The following is a 12,410-nucleotide window of genomic DNA, read 5'->3' as shown; positions in this document are numbered from 1 at the left end:
ATTATTACACATAGGCTTGTACTTCAAGATTGATCTTGAAATGATCTTTTTGATGATAAAGGCGATGGTATTCCTCTTCCATTTTTCACCCCCGGCATATTAAACCCTGTGGTAGGAGTCCTGCTGTGGGGCTGTATGATAAACACTGGACCGAAAGGATGGTTTTTACCACAAGGTTAGTGGTTCAAACTCACCAGCTACTCCTCGGAAACCCTATACAAGGTCACTAAGAGTTGGAACCAACTCTTAGGGACTTAACAATAACAACAGCAAAAACCATGTGATTGTTACATTCAAAATGACAAGTACCAGTCCAATTCAGCTCACTAATGCCTAGGATATCAATGTTATGTATTCCATTTTATTTTTAACAATTTCCAATATTCTTAGATTCAAACTTCATACACTCCATGTTCTAATTATTAATGACTGTTACAGCTCTTTCTTCTTCTGTGCCCCAGCAGCAAATGAAGGTCCTGAAGTCTTTGCTCCATTCACATCATCACCGTCAACTCTACTTTGAGGAGGCAGCTCTTCCTGTCATATTTTGAGTGTCTGTTACCCTGAGGGGCTCATCTTCCAGCACTGTATCTGACAGTATATCAGTATTCCATATTCTGATGCTATAGAATAGTCTTCTACTTTTACTCATAAGCTTTCCAGTGACTAAATGTTCAGTAGTCTGTCTCTATTCCTTTGTTGTCTGTTTTAGTATGGAAGTTCATCTGAAACCTGTCTACCATGGGTGACCCTTCTGGTATTTAAAATACTGGTGGCATAGCTTCCAGCATCATAGCAATATGCAGACCACCACAGTGCAACAAACTGACAGACAAACATATGTATATGTTCCTCTATAGGATAAGCACTAGACTGCTAACCACAAGGATAATGGTTTGAACCCACAAGCTGCTCTTCAGAAACTCCATACAGGGTTGCTATTAGAACTGACCCTATGTAGAGTTGCTATGGGTTGCAACCAACTCTATGACCCTTAACAAAAACAACAATGGGCAAACTATTGATGGATGCAGAAAGCATCAAAAGAAGATGGAAGGAATACATAGAGTCTTGGTAACAAAAAGAAATGGTTGATGTTCAACCATTTCAAGAGGTAGCATATGATCAAGAGTCAATGATACTGAAGGAAGAAGTCCAAGGTGCATTGAAGGAATTGGAAAAGAGCAAGGATCCAGGAATTGATGGAATACAAATTGAAATCTTTCAACAAACGAATGTGGCACTGTAGCACTCACTCATGTATGCCAAGAATTTTGGAAGACAGCTACCTGGCCAGCTGATTGGAAGAGATCCATATATGTGTCCATTTCAAAGAGATGTGACATCACATTCAAGTAAAGTTTTGTTAAAGATAGTTCAACAAATTACGGTAATAGTTCATTGACAGAGGGTCAAGCTGGATTTAGACAAGGAGGTGAAATGAGGAATATCATTATTGATATCAGATGGAGCTTGGCTGAAAGCAGAGGGTACCAGAAAATTGTTTGTTATTTTTGTTTTTGTTAAGTGCCATTGAGTCGGTTCCAACTCATAGCAACCCTGTGTAGAGGTGAGCTTGAATCGCCAAGCTTGCAGTTCAAACGACCTTACGATCCAGTGCATTATCCCATAGCTCCACACCATGACTCCAGAAAGATGTTTACTTATGCTTTATTGACTATACAAAGGCTTTTTTTTTTTTTTTTAATGTGAATCATGACAAGGTATGGACAATATTGAGAGTGTGAGTATTCTAGAACACTTAATTAAGCTCATGAGGAACCTGTATATAGACCAAGAGGCAGTTGTTCCAGCAGAACAAGGGAAGACTGAATGGTTTAAAACTAGAAAAGGTGTGCTCTAGGGGTGTATTCTTTCACCATACTTATTCAGTCTGTATGCTGAGCAAATAATTCCAGAAGCTGGATTATATGAAGAAAAATGTGGCATCAGATTTGGAGGAAGACTCATTAGCAACATGTGATATGCAGATGATACAATCTTACTTGCTGAAAGTGAAGAGGACTTAAAATACTTATTGATGAAGATCAAAGACCACAGACTTTGGTATGGGTTGCACCTCAGTGTAAAGATAATAAAAATCCTTACCACTGGACCAATAAATGGCATCATTATAAATGGAGAAAACATTGAAGTTATGAAAGACTTCATTTTGCTTGAATCAATCATCAACACTCTGGGAAACAGCAGTCAAGAAATCAAATGATGTATTACAATAGGCAAATCTGCTGTACAAGACCTTTTTAAAGTGTTCAAGAGCAAAGATGTCAGTTTGAGGACTAAGGTAGGTGCTCCTGACCCAAACCGTGGCATTTTCAGTAACCTCCTATGCATGTGAAAGTTGGACAGTGAATAAGGAAGACTGTAGAAGAATTGATATATTTGAGTTATTGTGTTGGAGGAGAATATGAAAAGTTTCACGGACTGCATTAAGAACAAACCAATCTGTGTTGGAAAAAATACAGTCAGAATGCTCTTTGGAAGCCAGGATGGCCAGACTTCGTCTGTCATACTTCAGACATCTTGTTAGGAGGGATCAGTCTCTGGAGAAGGATACTATGTTTGGTAAATTATAGGGTTGGAGAAAAAGAGGAAGACTCCCAATGAGATGATTTGCACAGTGGTGGCAATAATGGGCTCAAACGTAACCACGGTGATATTGGTTTAGAGCTGGGGATTGCTTCGTTCTGTTGTGCAAAGGGTTGCTATGAGTCAGTATGGACTTGATGGCACCTCATAACAACAACAATGAATCATCTTGGTATCCATGAGAATCGCCTGTGAATCTTGTTAAAATGTTGATCCTGATTCAGTATATCTGGGGTGGAAATACAAATCTCAGTAGATGTTTGTACTGGGATGAACCTGTTTAAAGCCTTGATTTGTAGGGAATTTCTACTACAGAAAAAACGTGAACCTATTCCAGTGGGGTTTCAAGAGATGAGGTGAGAAGGGTAGGTTTTAACTTAAAAACAAAACAAAACAAAAAAAAACCTGCTGTAATGTTCTTACAAAGCCTGGACAGGAGAGTTAAGTGAGGCCACTACTGTCGGAGGTGATAGAAGCGACAAAATGTCAACAGTTCATTGCTCCGTCCATGCCAAATGGATCATGGGAGGGTGACTGGGACAGTAATGCAAAAAACTGCCAAAGTGCGAAGGACTAGACTTGTTCTGGATCCTTATTTATTAAAGTATTTCAATACGCAAAAGACCTATTTTGCCCTCTATACTCTGCAGCAGTGCACTGCTGGGGACATTGTGATTCTTAAAGCCTTACCCGTCCCACGCTAGAAGCACGTGAAACACGAACTTGCTGAGATCGTCTTCAAGGTTGGAAAAGTCATAGACCCAGTGACGCGTGATGGGAAAGCCCTGTGCAGGAACCGCCTATCTGGAGAGTCCAATCAGTTCGGAGGAGCCCACTCACCTAACCCAACGTCTGGAAGAGCTAGCTCATTGTCTCCTCAGCACAGCAAAGACCACGGGGAAGGAGACACCAGAGGGAAAGTATTACAAGTGTGCTTTATGGAAAATGAAACTTTCCCAAGTTTAATCACAAACTATCCAACTTCTCTACTGATGTTTTTGAAATAGCTAAAAGCAGTGTGAGTAAAAAGGCTTATAAATTTTTCATGAAGGTTTATTTCCATAAGAACTTTATTCTCAGTGACCATATTTTCCTGCTAAACCAAGTATCCCTAGTAATCCACTGTGTCCTTTTATAAGCTCCCTGTTTTAGACAGTGTGTGGATTTTATTTTGTTGTTGTTGTTTCATGCTAAGAATCTTGGGCTTGTCTTAGAACCTTTTGACGCTGTAGGAGAAGAAAAACTTTTGACGCTGTAGGCCGGTAATACCACATGAAATATTAAAATGGGGTGGTATATATATATATTTTTAAATTTCTGATTTCATCAATTCTTAATGGTCCAAGTCAACACTTGGACTTGGACCTTATCCAAAAGAGGCTAGAATTTTCCAAAGTCCCTCACAGCACAGAAGGAAATCATCACTGTCCCTAGGATTCCTCTTACGATTTTCACGAAACACATGGCTGCATAAAACCGTGTTTTGAGTAAACTAAAAATATTATGATACCATCTAGACTCAATATAACTATAACACTAAACCAAATGTGAGGAAATTGTAGCAGTTTTTCATTTCTATGGTCCCAGCAAATAACACAACATCTAGCACAGAGCAACCACTCACAAATTATTTCCTAACTATATGAATCACTTTATTTTAAGGCCACTGGTCTAAAATGTTGTCCCTGGCTTGTTTAAAGGTGTTGATGTTTAATTATTGTTGTTGTTAAGTACCATTGAGTTGGTTTCAACTCTTGGTGACTCTTTGTAGGGTTCCCAAGATGCAACTGGTGGATTTCAACCCTTGACCTTGCTCGATTAGCATTTCAGTGCTTATCCTACAGTACCACACCAGGACTTCCATTTTTCAATTACAGGGCCCTCACTTCAAGCAAGGAGTGGAATACTTTGGAAAAAATTTGTTTCATTCTTCTTTAATGTTTGGGTGTACACGTGACTGCCACAGGCAGTGGGAGAACAGACTTCATAGGTCGTGAAATGTTTCTCTAGTATTTTCCAAGGATATCCAGAAATAGCAATTCCTGGGGAGAAAGCTTAGCCTCAATGGTGCCTGGAGCATTTTCTGAGACTGCTTGTTGACTAAACCATCTTCAACAATGTATCTGTCCTGTTCTTGCTTGAAGAGTCTAGAGAAAAACAGTAAAAGGAAATTGAATATTTTGAGAAGTCATGTGAATCTTGAGAAGAGAAGACTCATTACAAAGGAGGAAACTCAATGGAATTTGAATGTCAGAGAACAAACCTATGAGATAAATTAACCTTGTGGTGCAAAGCTATTTGTATGTGAAGAAATTAGAACCATAGAGGTACAAGTCGACTAGAAACTTTGAGAAGATTCTGTTCTAAATTCTTTATTTTTCAAGGAGGGGATGATGGCCAGCTCATCCAGAGTGGAAGAGGGAATCAGTAGCAGAGTCAGGATTGCAAACCGGAGTGACAAGTTTCTAACCCTGTGCTCTTCCCACTCTCTAAACTCCTTGCCTAATCTGGGTGCAGAAGAACTCCTGGGTTATTTGAAGAACACTTGTGATCTGGCTTTCACTCTTATGGAGGAGTCAGACCACTGGAGGGTGGAAAAAAGAGGATGGAAATGCAAAATGCTAAGCTGGAACTTCAGATTTTATATGGAACACAGGAACCTATTATGGTTTGAAATATTTAAAACAGGCTAAATACAATTAAAATTCTATTGGACATCTACTGTAGGGATATAAATTCAGTTTGAATTTGCATACGAGTAATTGATGGTCTGTTCCACAGTCTGTCCCAACCTTGTTTTGACTGATGATATGGAGCTTTTCCATCGTCTCTTTTCCATCATGTTCTATAACTGGAGCTTTTCCATCATGTTCCATAACTGGAACACATGAACTAATTATGGTTTGAAATATTTAAAACAGGTTAAATACAATAAAAAAATTCTATTGGATATCTACTGTAGGGATACAAACAAAATTTCTGGAAACATTTATGCTGTTATCTACATTTTACAGCATGAAGCAAATTAAAGGGACTGTTCCTATCTTCTAGAATCTTCTTTAAAGGTTGCAAATATTAGCCTTAGTAAAGAAGAGGGTAGGAAAGAGAACAAAGATGTTGCTGTTATCTCTTGACAAGGAGGTTGTGTGTAGGTTAGCCATAATGAAAAGTGCTGAGAAGTTGAAATGCATGTTGACCAAAATGTGCCATCTGATTTGGAAACATAAAGAGAATCAATCACCTTCATAGGAGGAGTTATTTAAAAATAATAATAATAAAATAAATAAATTTATGTGTTCTTTTTTAAAAAAATAATGGTGGGACAAGAATGACATTAAAATGATTTAAAAAATAGTTGAGAGATGAAGATTTAGTTTAATGTATAGAGTTTTAAGAAGTTTTGTTGCCAAGATCAGTAAAGAAAATAGCTACAAAAGCATGATAAATCAAGGTGAGATGCTATTTCAGTATAAAATATTACATCATACCAGATAACTGGTTGTCAGTAGTTACTAAATAATGAAACGAGGATACATAAATAATATACAAAAAGAATCAGCAAATTTGACTCTCTGCCTGTTTTTTATATGGTCCGTTTGTTAAGACTAGTTTTTACATTTTGAAATGTTTACAAAAATTTAAAGAAAATAATAATGAGTGAATGTGGAAATTACATAAAATTTAAATTCCAGTGTTCATAAGTTTTATTGGAATACAACCACAGCTACTGTTCATTTATTGTCTGTAGCTGTTTTGTTCTACAATGGCAGACTTCTTTAGTCATGACTGATTGTGTGGCCAGGAAAGCCTAAACTATTCACTATCAGAAAGTGTTTGCTGACCCCTAATGTAGAAGCTTTTATTCCATCAATTCCTGATTCCTTGTTCTTTGCCAATTTCTTCAATGTACCTTGGACTTCCTCCTTCAGGATCATTGGCTCTTGATCATATGCTACCTTGTGAAATGGTTGAACATGAACCATTTTCTTCTGGTACAGTGACTCTGTGTATTCCTTCCACCTTCTCTTGATGCTTTCTGCATCATTCAGTAATTTGCCCAGAGAATCCTTCAATAATGAAAGTCAAGGCTTGAATTTTTTCTTCAGTTACCCCAGATGGAGAAATGCAGAGCGTGTTCTTCCTTTTTGGTTTTCTGATTCCAGATCTTTGCACATTTTGTTGTAATATTTGGTTTTATCTTCTTGTGCTGATGTTTGAAATTTTCTGTTCAGCTATTGTACCTCCTCATTTCTTCCATTTACTTTAGCATCTCTATGCTGTTTCAGTGTCTCTTCTGACATCCATTTTGACCTTTTCCTTCTTTCTTGTCTCCTTAATGACTTTTTGCTTTCTTCATGTATGGTGTTCTTGATGCCATCCCATAACTCTTCTGGTGTTTAGTGTTTAATATATCAAATCTGTTCTTCAGATAATCTCTAAATTCAGGTGGGATGTACTCAAGGTCATATTTTGGACTTGTTTTCATTTTCTTCAGTTTCAGTTTGAATTTGCATATGAGTAATTGATGGTCTGTTCCACAGTCTGCCCCTGGCCTTGTTTTGACTGATAATATGGAGCTTTTCCATTGTCTCTTTCCGCAGATGTAGTCAATTTGATTTCTATGTATTCAATCTGGTGAGGTCCATGTGTATAATTGTCTCTTATGTTGTCTAAAGAAGGTATTTGAAATGAACAAATCATTAATTTTGCCAAATTCTATCATACATTCTCCAGCATCATTTCTATCACCAAGGCCATATTTTCCAACTACTGATCCTTCCTCTTTCCTCCCAACCTTTGCATTCTAATCACCAGTAATGACCAGTACATCTTGATTGCATGTTTGATCAATTTCAGATTGAAGAAGTTGGTAGAATTCTTCTCTTTCATCCTCACTGGCTTTAGTGGTAGGTGCATAAATTTGAATAATAGTGGTATTAACTGGGTTCCCTGTAGGCACATGTATCACACCTATCACAGACAATGTTGTACCTCATGACTGATATGTTCTTTTTGATAATGAATGCAACACCATTCCTCTTCAATTTGTCATTTCCAGCATAGTAAACCATGTGGCCATCAGATGCAAAATGGCTAATAGCAGTCCATTTCAGCTCACTAGCAGGCACTCACTCACCTCTGCCAAGATATTTGGAAGACAACTATCTGGCCAACTGATTGGAAGAGATCTGTATTTATACGCATTCCAAAGAGAGGTGACCCAATGGAATGCGGAAATCATCGGACAATATCTTTGATATCCCAAGAGAGTAAAGTTTTACTAAAGGTAATACAGAAATGGCTGCAAACATACATTGACAGAGAACTTCCAGGGGTTCAAGCTGGATTCAGAAGAGGCCATGGAACAAGGGATATCATTGTTGATGTCCGATGGATCTTGGCTGAAAGCAGAGAATATCAGAAAGATGTTTACCTGTGCTTTATTGACTACACAAAGGCTTTCGATTGTGTGAATCATGACAAGCTATGGACAACATTGCAAAGTATGAGCATTCTGGAACACTTAATTGTGCTCATGAGGAATTTGTGCCTGGACCAAGAAGCACTTGTTCAAAGAGAACATGGAAACACTGAATGGTTTAAAATGAAGAAAGGTGTGTGACAAGGTTGTATTCTTTAACCAAACTTATTCAACCTATATGCTGAGTAAATAATCTGAGAAGCTGGGTTATATGAAGAAAACCATGGCATCAGGATTGGAGGAAGACTCATTAACAATCTGCATTATGCAGATGATACAACCTTGCTTGCTGAAAGTGAAGAGGACTTAAAACATTTACTGATGAAGATCAAAGAGCACAGCCTTTGGTATGGATTACATCTTATTGTAAAGAAAACAAAACTCCTCACACTGGACCAATAAACAACATTCTTATCAACAAGGACTTCATTCTTCTTGGATCAGCTATCAAGAATCACGAAAGCAGCAGTCAAGAAATCAAACGATGTATTGCATTAGGCAAATCTGCGCACAAGACCTTTTTAAAGTGTTGAAGAGAAATAAGGTGTACCTGACTCAAGTCATGGTATTTTCAATAATTCATATGCATTAGAAAGTTGGATGTGACTAAGGAAGACTGTAGAAGAATTGATGCATTAAATTATGGTGTTGGAAGAGAATATTGAAAGTGCCATGGACTGCCAAAAGAATCAATAGATCCGTTTTGGAAGAAGTAAAGCCAGAGTGCTCCTTGGAGGCCAGGATGGCCAAACTTCTTCTCTCATACTTCAGATATATTGTCAGAGGGACCAGTTGCTGGAGAAGGATATCATGTTTGGTAAGGTGGAGGGTTAGAGAAAAAGAGGAAGACACCTAACGAGATGGCTTGGCCAAGTGGCAGCATCGATGGATGCAAGCGTGGCAACAATAGTGAGGTTGGCCCATGATCAGGCAGTGTTCCGTTCTGCTGTGCATAAGGTTGTTATGAGTCAGTATTGACTTGATGGCACCTAACAACAGCAACAATGTAGAAGTAATAAGAATTACATGGTGAGAACACTCTGAGAGGTGTCTGAATCTGGGTTCTAGAAGAAGGAGAACTTATTTCTTGTAGGATCAGGGATACTTACTCATTTGAATCAGAAGAGACATCAAACATGAATATAGATACATATAGAGACTATGGGATGACATCTTTCTTTTTTGATGCTTCTGTTTTCTCCATGATAAGGGATGGTTTGAGATAAGGGTGAGGTTACCTTAGAAGTCTGACCTAAGTCTTCTGTTTCCTCAAGAGAGAACTGTTACACTAAAGCAAAGATCAAGGTATCAAAGTATTAACCTTCAAGTTTCAAGGGTGGATTATGCTCCACCATATTTAAACTTGGAAAATTTACAATTCTCTGAGCTGGAGACTCTGAGGGAAAGCAAATGAGTTTGATGCTGATGGTTTTCAGAGGGGCCTGCATGTTCTTGGATTCATCCATAAAGAAGGAGATGAGAGACCTCCCAAGACAATTGGGAGCATTTTCAAATAAAGAGGATAATACCTGTTTTCCCATTGGACCCTGTGAACTAGCAATCTTACAGATATTTTCCCAAAAATATGACAATGTAGAAACAGTGAAGAAGCCATGGAGGCATGGGGGCACAGGCCAGGGAGACTGAGGCAGCCCTGGCGAACTCTGTGTCATAGAAAACCCAGCAGTGCCAGGGACCTATGGCAGTCATGGCGAGGAAAGACCATTCCAGGGACCAGGAATCTCTGGATGGCACAAATAGTTAAGCACTCTATTACTAGCTAGTAATCAAAAGACTGGTAGTTTGAACCCACCCAGAAGTTTTCCCCAAGGAAAGTCTGGAAATCTACTTCCCAAAGTAGAAACCACATGGGTCACAATCTACTCTGAAATGTGTGGGGTTGCCATGAGTCAGGATTGACTTGATGGTAGTTAATTGGGTCATTAGATTAGCAAGGGACCAAATGAAAGGAACTGCAGAGAAGATGAAGAACTCCAGCCCTCAGTGGAAGCCAGCAGGGAAAGCTAATGACCTAGAATCAGCTGTCTTACTCTAGACTCTAAGTTACTTCAGGGGCTTCCTGATTCTTAGAGACCACGCCACAGTGTGTGTGTGTGTGTGTGTGTGTGTGTGTGTGTCGAGGGGCAGGGACTTGAGTCTTAAACTGACTGGATTTACATGGACTTGGATGGGAAAATCTTGAAATGTGTGAATGAGTACCTTTTGAAATGACAAAATTCAATTTCTGCCCTAGATGCCATATGTTACATTTTGAACAGTAGCTAGGAAAAAAGAGTTCTATTTTTGGCATACTTGAGTTTTGCTATTTGAAAATTGAAACTCTTATAAAGAAATTTAAAAAGAGAGGTGAGGTTTTGAAAAGGTCAATTGTTCTCTTCAAAAGGTGAAAAGTATTTTCACAATGTAAAATAATTTTTTACTTTATAACATTTTTTCTTCCTTAATTATAGCCATCATATATATTAGGTGCTGAACATGGTACAAAATCCTTCATTCAATTCCCATAATTTTTGCATGAGGTGAAAAGAATTATGGTCATCTTACAAGTGAAATGACAAAGGTCTCGAATATGTTAAATAATTTGACAAATGTCAAAGGTTAGAATCCATCTGATTCCAAAATCTTCCTTTGTGGTCCCTCAACCTACCAAATCAGTAACTAGTGGCAAAAACTTATATTTATTAAGCCTGCTTTTGACAGACATCAAACTAATTGCTTCAACTACTTAATTTCCTTAGTTCTTACAGGAGTCCCTCCTATATTATTATCACAGTTTATACACACTGAAGCTGAGAGATGTTTAGTAATTTATATCAAATCACACCACTAGTAATTTGCAGAACCAAGATATAAACTCAAGTCTGTCTCAGAAGTCTTCTTTTTTGATGAGAATAAGCACAATAAAACACACACCCATTCAATAGTTTTACAAGAACATTTCATTGACAATGGTTGCATACTTTGCACTGTCTCACTAATTTCCCTATCTCTGTCCATATTATGTCACCACCTAGACTTTCTGCCCCTTAAAATTCTCATCTGTGTTTTAGAGCTGCTGTGATCATTTCATCTTATATCGACAATTCTTTTCAACATCTTTGTGCTCTAGGTGAGTATTCTTAATTAAATGAGCAAAATTATTTAATTTAAAGATGATTTCATGGGATAGTTTCTGTTCAAGCCTTAAAAATAGCTTTAATGAATCGATTTGGCAGCTCCCCCAGTCTCTGTATTCAGTAACTATGGTTTCCAATAAGAACTTGAAAATCTGTCCCACATTTTTTCTCCTTTTAATCAAGACGTAGCTGGGTCTGGAAAATAATATGGCACTTCCTCAGAAGGTTGGAAATAGAGATACCTTATGATCTAGCAATTCCTCTACTTGGTATTTTTTTATGCTTAATTTTTAAATTATTAAAACCCATTAAGTGATGATTTTTTAAAATCAGAGTTTCCATCAAATTAACACTTAAATCCAGGTCAAAAATACATTTTAAAAACCTAAAATTTAAGGCAGAAGTACAACATTATAAAACTAGCATGTCTAATGCAGACTATAGAATGTCAGAATTTTAAGAGATTCAAATAGTATTTCATAGTATGTATTAATACTAAAATATTAACACAGTCAGAAATTTTATCAATTGGTCAAAGGTTTCCCAGTTTATAAAATATCTAGGCTGTTAATTGAAGAAATTTTGCTGTGTAATTAATAGTTACTGTATAATCAAATTGCCATTTTTATGCCAAAGACAGTAAGGTAGGTAATTAGATGATTTTTATTTGCAAAGGTTTTATAGCATTTAAAATAAAGTATTTTCAAAAGTTCATTTCCTCCAAAAAGAAACACAAGCCATAACGTGAGTAGATACATGCACACCAATGTTCATAGCAACACTATTTCCAATAGCAAAAAGATGGAGACAGCCTAAGTACTCATCTATGGAAAACTGGATAAACAAACATTGGTACGTACACACAATGGAATACTATGCTACCCTGAAGAATAATAAGGAAGTAGCCTGCCACTGCATAACATGGATGAACCTTGAGGACATTATGCTGAGTGAAATCAGTCAGTTGCAAAAGGAGAAATACGACATAGATCCATTATTATAAATAAGATTAAGAAAAAGCACCCACACTAAAAAGAGGAAAAATGATCTTTTATTAATATTATTTATTTATTTATTCTTTTAATTTTTTTTTTTTTATTGGTTTCTGGAATGTATGGGATGGGGTGAGGGGGAAGGAGGGGTAGGTGAAGCACAAGGTAGGGAATAGGCACAGGATAGTG

At 37.4% G+C, this 12,410-nt stretch overlaps 1 pseudogene; it reads left to right on the top strand.

The window, feature by feature from the left end:
- Positions 1-3,078: 3,078 nt before the first annotated feature.
- Positions 3,079-3,576, top strand: LOC102829864 (annotated as a pseudogene).
- Positions 3,577-12,410: the final 8,834 nt, after the last annotated feature.

This window comes from Chrysochloris asiatica, unplaced genomic scaffold, assembly GCF_000296735.1.
Source record: "Chrysochloris asiatica unplaced genomic scaffold, ChrAsi1.0 scaffold00001, whole genome shotgun sequence".
Classification (NCBI taxonomy): Eukaryota; Metazoa; Chordata; class Mammalia; order Afrosoricida; family Chrysochloridae; genus Chrysochloris; species Chrysochloris asiatica.
The sequence above is the reverse complement of the archived record's forward strand: the minus strand, read 5'-3'. Positions and strand labels throughout refer to the sequence as shown.